The sequence below is a fragment of the Numenius arquata genome, unplaced genomic scaffold, assembly GCF_964106895.1.
Source record: "Numenius arquata unplaced genomic scaffold, bNumArq3.hap1.1 HAP1_SCAFFOLD_541, whole genome shotgun sequence".
Lineage (NCBI taxonomy): Eukaryota > Metazoa > Chordata > Aves > Charadriiformes > Scolopacidae > Numenius > Numenius arquata.
Genome location: NW_027414286.1, coordinates 43,123 through 51,089, shown reverse-complemented (window position 1 = coordinate 51,089; position 7,967 = coordinate 43,123). Strand labels below are relative to the sequence as shown.

General features: G+C 69.8%; 1 pseudogene; it reads left to right on the top strand.

Annotated features, from left to right (window-relative positions):
- The first annotated feature begins 3,718 nt into the window (after window positions 1-3,718).
- On the top strand, window positions 3,719-7,376 carry LOC141477901 (transcription factor E3-like; annotated as a pseudogene).
- Window positions 7,377-7,967: the final 591 nt, after the last annotated feature.

Sequence of the window (7,967 nt, the reverse complement as noted above, 5' to 3'; positions counted from 1 at the left end):
GGTGGGGGCCGCCCTAGGGGTCAGGGGACCAGGTGAGATGTCAGATTGTAACCTTGGGGGGGGAAATAAGAACTTTTTGGGAGACACTCCCCCCCCCACCCCCCCAGGACCCCCATTCTTCCCACTCCCCCACCCCCCCCACCCCATTCCCCGCCTGCCTACCTCAGGGAGGGGTCCCCGGGGGGGGCCCCGGCCGGCGTCGCGGGGGGGGCTGGGGTCTCTCACCGGGCTCCAGGGGGTATTCGGGGGGCAGCTTCCCGTCAGCTCCTGCGCACAGTAGCGGGGGGGGGTGGGGGGGCGATGTGGGGCTGGGGGTGCGGAGAGGGCGTCCGGGAGGGGAGGGCAGGGCTTTGGGGGGGGCACAAGGAGTTTGGGGAGGGGGCTATGGAAGGCCGGGGGTGTCTATGTGGGGCAAGGGAGAGATCTATGAGGGGTGGGGGGTCTATGGGAGTTATGGGGGGGGTCTATGGGGGTCCCGGGGGGGCAGGAGGGGGCTGGGAGGGGAGCTGGGGATTCGGTGGGGGGGGGAGCGCTAGGGAGGGGCTATGGGAGGCCTGGAGGTGGCTATGGGGGGGGGATGAGGAGGGTCTATGGTGGGCGAGGGGGGTCTATGGTGGGTGAGGGGGGTCTATGGGAGTTATGGGGGGGGTCTCTGGGGGTCCCAGGGGGGGCAGGAGGGGGCTGGGAGGGGAGCTGGGGGGTTCTGGGGGGGGCTATGGGGGGGTGTGAGGGGGGTCTATGGGGGGTGGGGGTGTCTGTGGAGGATGAGGGGGTCTATGGGAGTTATGGGGGGGGTCTCTGGGGGTCCCGGGTGGGGCAGGAGGGGGCTGGAGGGTCCTGGGGTGGGAGGGGAACCCCCGGGGGTCAGAGGTCAGGGGGTCCTGGGGGGGTGGGGGGGTGTAGAAGAAGGGTGAGGGGTGACTCACGGCCTCCTGCAGGCAGAGGCGGCGCAGCTCCCGCAGGCGCAGGCCCAGGGCCTGGCGCAGCCCCCGCTGCCGCTCCCGCAGCTCCTGCAGCCGCCCCGCGGGTGCCCCTGCGCCGGGCAGAGGTCAGGGGGCAGAGGTCAGGGGGCAGAGGTCGGCGGGGGGGGGCAGAAGTTGGGGGGGGGCAGGGGTTGGGGGCACCGGAGGGCTGAGGAAGCGGGGGTCACAGGTCAGGGGTCACCGGGGGGCAGAGGTCGGTGGGGGGAGCAGAAGTTGGGGGGAGCCAGGGGTCAGGAGCACCGGGGGGCAGAGGTCAGGGGACAGAGGTTGGCGGGGGTTGGGGTCACCGGGGGCAGAGGTCGGGGGGCAGAGGTTGGGGGCACCGGAGGGCCGAGGAAGCGGGGGTCACAGGTCAGGGGTCACCGGGGGACAGAGGTCAGGGGGCAGAGGTTGGCAGGGGGGGCAGAGGTTGGGGGCACCGGAGGGCTGAGGAAGCAGGGGTCACAGGTCAGGGGTCACCGGGGGGCAGAGGTTGGGGGGGGAGCAGAGGTCAGGGGGAGAGGTTGGGGGGCAGAAGTTGGGGGGGGCAGGGGTTGGGGTCACCAGGGGGCAGAGGTCGGGGGGCAGAGGTCGGGGGGGAGGCAGAGGTTGGGGGGGGCAGGGCTCAGGGGCACCGGGCGGCAGAGGTCAGGGGACAGACGTCAGCGGGGGGGCAGAGGTTGGGGGGGGGGTCGAGGGGGGCAGGGGTCGGGGGGGGCAGAGGTCAAGGGGCAGAGATCGGCGGGGGGGGGAGGGGGTCAGGGGCACCAGAGGGCAGAGGTCAGGGGGCAGAGATCAGGGGACAGAGGTCGGGGGGGGACAGAGGCTGGGGGGGGGCACTGAAAGGCAGAAGTCGGGGGGCAGAGGTCAGGGGGGCAGGGGTCGGGGCACCGGAGGGCGGGGGAAGTGGGGTGTCGCAGGTCAGGGGTCACGGGGGGGCAGAGATCAGCAAGGGGGCAGAAGTTGAGGGGGGGCAGGGCAGGGATTGGGGTCACCGGGGGGCAGAGGTCAGGGGGCAGAGGTCGGGGGGGGGGGGGCAGAGGTTGGGGAGGGGCAGGGGTCATGGGTCACCGGGGGGGGCAGAGGTCAAGGGGCACCACCAAAGGTCAGGGGGCACCATGGGGTTGGGGGGGGGGGGAGGAGGAGACACCGTGGGGTCAGAGGAGACCAGGGGTCGGCGGCAGGGGGGGGTGGGGGATGGGTCAGAGGTCAGGGGTCACCCTACCTGCAGGGCTGTAGGTGCCCGGGGGGATGATGTGGCCCCTCAGCTCCATCTTGGGGGGGGGCCGGGGTCGGCGCCCATCGGCTCCAGGTGCTGCGGGGGGGGGACACACAATACACACGCAGGTGTCCGGGAGGGGGGGACCCAAGTGTCCGGGTGACAGGGGGGGGGACACACACATGACGGACCTCAACATCCAGGGCAGGGAGGGGGACACCCAGGTGTCTGGGGGGGGCCCAGGTATCCGAGGGGGACCCAGGTAGCCGGGTTGGGGGGGAGGGACACCCCCAGGCATCTGGTGCCCCCCATCCCCAAGATACCAGGGGACCCAGGGGTCAGGTCCCCGTGTCCCGTCCCCCCCCTCCTCACCTCCCACCCGCACTCACTTCCCGGCTTTTCCTCCTGCTTCCGTCTCCCCAGCCCCTCCCCCGGCAACCTGGGCAGTCGTGTCCCCCCCCCCTCCCCTTTCAGCCCCCTCCCAATGGGACCCAGGCATCCGGTGGTCATGTCCCCCCCCCGCCCAAGAGGCACCCAGGCATCTGGGGGTCTCCCCCCCCCCCCGCCAAAAAAAAGCCCCAGGCCCAGCTCAGCCCCCCCCCCCCCCCCCCAAGCCTCATGGGGGGGGGGGGGGGGGTGAGAAGGGCTCGGACGCTTGGGTGCCCCCCCCCCCAAACCTCTCTGTTTCCCATAATGCCCCAGGGCAGCCCCCCCCCCCCCGTCCCCCCATTCTCCTTCCCCCTTACCTTAACCCAGGGGAGGTGTCGTGGCCGGGGGGGCTCCCACGGCTGGGTGGGACCCAGGCGTCCGTGTGTGTGTGTGTGTAAGGGGGGGTGAGCCCTACAACCCCCCCCCCACACCACCACCACCACCCACCCAGGGGGGCTGGGAATCCCTTCTCCCCCCCCCCCCCCACTGCCGCCTCTGAGGGGAACCCAGGGGTCCGGGTTCAGGGGGGGGTCTCGCTCCCCCCCCCCCCCCTCCAAAAAAAAAAGGGACCCAGGCGTCCGGGCGAGGGAGCGTGGGCCTTCCCGGGGAACCCAGGCGTCCGGGGCGGGTGTCGGGGTCCCCCCTGTTTCCCCCCCCCTCCCTCCCCTCCCCCCCCAACCCCACACCCTGTGATGTCACTTCCTGCCAGCTCCCCCTCCCCCCCCCCATCGCCCAACGCTTCCCGCCTCAGCCCCACAGCCCCCTGCTCGGGGCACCCCAACACCCCCCCCGGGACACCCCCCCCACCCCCATCCCCATAGGGACCCCCCCCCCGACACCCCTCGGTCTCTGCAGTGACCCCCGGACACCCCCCCCCATCACCGCCACCCCCACGGCAGCCCCCAGCCCCACGGCCCTTCCAGGCCTGGGGGGAGCCCCAGCCCCACAGCAATTCATAGCCCCCTCTGCCCCACAGCAACCCCCCCCCCCGCAGCCCCATAGGGCCGCCCACACCCCCCAGACCCATAGCAGCTCCCTGAGCCCTGGAGTTCCTCCCCTGGCCCCATAGAGAGCCCCTGAGCGGCGCTGTGGGGCGTGGGGGGTGGCGATGTCCCGTGGGGCGGCCGAGGGGGCCCCCCGTGCCCCCCTGGCCCCCCCCCAGCGCCACCCCCCAACCGCCCCACGGTCTACGTCCTGCTGGAGGGGCCCAGCACCCCTGAAACCCTCTGGCTGCTCAGGTGAGGGGGGGGGTCGCATAACCCCGGGGGGGGGTCCCATGGTGGGGTGGGGGGGTCGGGAAGGCTCGGGGGGGGGGGAAGAGGGGTGGGAGGTTGATGGGGGGGAAACGGGGGGGGTTGAGGGGGTTGGGGGACATTTGAGGGGGTCCAGGAGGTATCTGGGGGGGGTTGCATGGGGAATGGGAGGGATTTGGGGGGTCGCCAGGGGGTCTGGGGGAATTCAGAAGGGACTGGGGGGCTGTGGGAGATGGGGGGGGGGACTGGGGGGCTGTGGGAGATGGGGGGGGGTCCTGGGGGGTGGTTGTGGGGGGGATCCGGGGGGGCTGGGGGGCCAGGGGGGCCTGGGAAGGGGGAACTGGGGCACTTGTGGGCTGAGGGGGATCTGGGGGGCTGTGGGAAGGGTGGGGGGCTGGTGGGGGGCTGGGGGTGGGATCTGGGAGGCTGTGGGGCTGGTGGGGGGCTGTGGTCCTGGGGGGGCTGCTGTGTGGGGGACCTGGGGGGGCTGTGGCTGGGATCTGGGGGGCTATGGTCCTGGGGGGGGCTGTGTGGGGGATCTGGGGGGGGCTGTGGCCCTGGGGGGGGGCTGTGGGGCCGGTGGGATCTGACACACCCCCCCGTCCTGGGACAGCCTGAGCTCGGTGCTGCCTGAGTCGGGGATCGTGGCCGACATTGAGTGGGAGCCGCCCGGGGGGGGCACCCCCAGCGACACCCCCAGTGACCCTCCCGGGGACCCCCCCGGAGACACCCCGGGACCCCCGCAGACCCCCCTGGCACCTTCTACTGCCTGAAGAGCCAGCCCCTGCCCCACACGTACCTGTGACCCCCCCTAAATCCCCTCTCCCAACGTCTTGCCCCCCCCCCTTCCTTTACTGCCCTTAACCTCTTCCTCTGCAGCGTGGGGCCGGCCCCCCCAGCGGCCATGGCGGCCCCCCCCCGCAGCCCCCCCTCTTCCCGGGTGCTGCTGCGGCAGCAGCTGATGCGGGCGCAGGAGCAGGAGCAGAGGGAGAGGAGGGCCCCCCCCCCCCGGCCCCCGGCCCCCGGCCCCTCTCCCGCCATTGCCGTCGGTGCCCCCCAACCCCAGGCACCCCCCCACATGCCCCCTGAGGTGCTCAAGGTAAGGCCCCATGGAAAAAGATGGGGGGGGGGGGCTGGTGTGGGATGGGAAATGGGGGACCCCAATGTGGGGGCTTGGGGGGAGTGGGGCTGGGAGGAAATGGGGGAGTCCCAGGGGCAGGGGGATATGGGGGGCTTTGAGATGGGGAGATATGGGGGGCTCTGGGGCAGAGGGAGATATGGGGGGGCCCAGGGTGGGGGGACATGGGGGTGCCCAGGGGCAGGGGAATATGTGGGCAGCCTGCTGTCAATCGGGGGGGCTCTGGGGCTTGGGTAAAGGGGGTGCTCGCCCCCCCCCCCCCCCCCCCAGGTGCAGACCCACCTGGAGAACCGCACGCGTTACCACCTGCGGGCGGCCCAGCGGCAGCAGGTCCGGCAGTACCTCACCTCCGCCCTGGGCCGGGGACCCCCCAGCCCCCCGGGACCCCCCCTGGCCCCCCCCGCCCCCCACAGCCCCCTCGCCCTCCTCCACATCGGCCCCGGCTCCGAGAAAGAGGTGAGGGGGATGGGGCAGTGACCCTGATGGGGGGGGGGCAGGGGGGGCACAGTGCAAGGGCGGGGGGGAGAGGATGTGATGTCACAGAGAGGCTGTGATGTCACGAGGAGGGGCTGTGATGTGCCATGGAAGGGCTGTGATGTCACATGGAGGGGTTGTGATGTCATGAGCATGGGGTTGTGATGTCACGAGGAGGGAGTTGCGTTGTCACACAGAGGGGCTGCAATCCTGCATGGCGGGGGCTACGATGTCACAGGGAGGCTGTGATGTCACGGGGGAGGGGGGGGCGGGGCTGCGATGTCAGAGGGGCGGGGCTGTGATACAACATGAGGACAGCGTGATGTCACCCCCGGGAAGTGTTGGGCGTGGCGCCGGGGGGGAGGGGAGGGGGTGAGGTGGCGCAGGGGCGGTGATGCAACGCTATGACGTCACAGGTAGGGGCGGGGTGGGGTGTGACATCACGCCGGGGATGGGTATTTGGGGTTGTCTACCCTCCTCCTGCAGATCGGTGATGTCATCGATGACATCATCAGCCTGGAATCCAGCTACGACAAGATGCTCCGGGGTGAGGGCAGGCTCCAGCTCCCAAACACCATGCGCTGCCCCTTTAAGGGCTTCGGGGGTGGGGCACAGCTTGGCTGAGGGGGTGTGGCTTCACAGAGCCCCTCCCACAGGAGCCACAGTGGGCATGGCCTCCACCCCATATAAAGCAGTAGCACTAGGGGGTATGTTGCCATATAAGGGCAGGGGCAGTGCTGAGGGTGTGGCCTGGGGTGGTAGGCATGGTCTGTCCCTCCTGATTTGGTCAAGGGTGGGTGGGGCCTGCTCAAGGGGGTGTGGCCAAAACCAGGGTGGAGCTTGGGGGGGTGGGGAGGTGTGGTTGAGTGTGAGGGGCGTGGCTTGAATGGATGTGGGAGTGGTCTCGGCACCTGTGGGCATGGCCTGTTCACCTCCCAGCCTGGCCAAGGGGAGCTGGACCCACAGGGGGTAGGGGTGGTTTGAGGGCGGGGGGGGCGTGGCATGGCCAGGGATGGGTGGGTGTGGCCTGTGGGGGGGCGTGGCCATTCTGACCCCACCCTCACTGGCAGTTCCCCCTCTCCCCGGGACTCTCCTGGAGGTGTTCAGCCCCCCCCAGGGGGGCAGCAGCTCCTGCCCCGCTGAGCTGCCCCGCGTCAAGGCTGAGCTCTCGGGTACGGAGGGTCCTAGGGGGGGGGAATCGGGGGAGGGGTCCCTGGGGGGGCTGGGAGGGCCTGGGTGTGTCCCTATGGGGCCGGGGAGGGGTCCTATGGGGTGTCTGTGGGTCCTTGGGGGGTCCTTATTGGGTCAAGACAGGGCCCAGGGGGTGCTATGGTGTGTGTGTGGGGTCCTTGGGGGGTCCCTATTGGGCCGGGGTGGGTCCCAGGGGGTCCTATGGGGTGAGGGGGGGGGCCTTATGTGGCTGGAAGGGATTTGGGGGGCGGGTGTCACTATGGTGAAGAGGGGTCTTTGGAAGGTTCCAGTTGTCCCTGTGGGGTCCAGGAGGGTCCTAGGGGGTTGCTATGGGGCTAGGTGGAGGACTATGGGGCAGAAACGGTTCAGGAAGGGTCCTTGGGGAGGCCCTATGGGGCAGGGAGGCTCAAGAGGGTCCCTGTGGGGTGGGGAGGGGTTGGGGTCCCACCCTGGGGGGGGTTGTTGACTGTTCCTCCCCCCAGAAACAGAGGCAAAGGCGCTGCTGAAGGAGCGACAGAAGAAGGACAACCACAACCTGAGTGAGCTGGGGGGCAAAAGAGGGGGTTGGGGTCTCGGGGAGGGGGGAGGGGGGGCCACTGTGGGTCTGACATGTTCCCCCTCCCCCCGCAGTCGAGCAGCGCTGACGGTTCAACATCAACAACCGCATCAAGGAACTGGGGACCCTCATCCCCAAATCCAACGACCTGTGAGTTGGGGGACCCCCGCTCCCCAAGGGACCCCGGGAGTCCGGGTGGGCACCGGGGACGCCATGGCGGATCCTGGGAGGGAATTTTTGGAGCCCGGTGCTGGGAAAAAGTGAAAAAAAGGTGGTTTTGAGGATAGAGTGGCCAGGAAAGCCCCCAGCCCCAAAGTACCGGGACAAAGGTCTCTATACCGGGAAAAATCGTGGAGAGGATCATTTTGAGTGAGCTCTCACGGCAAGTGCAGGGCAGCCGAGGGATCAGGGCCACCCAGCATGGGTTTATGAAAGGGAGGTCCTGCTTAACCAACTTGATCTCTTTCTATGACCATGTGACCCGCCTTCTCGATGGGGGGAAGGCTGTGGACGTTGTCTACCTGGACTTTGGTGAGGCCTTTGACACCGTCCCCCACAGCGTTTTCCTGGAGAAGCTGGTGAATCATGGCATAGACAAGTGTGCTCTTCACTGGGTAAAAAAACTGGCTGGATGGCCGTGCCCAGGGAGTTGTGATCCATGGGGTGAAATCCAGTTGGCGGCCGGTCACCAGTGGTGTCCCTCAGGGCTCGGTCTTGGGGCCGGTCTTGTTTAATATCTTTATTG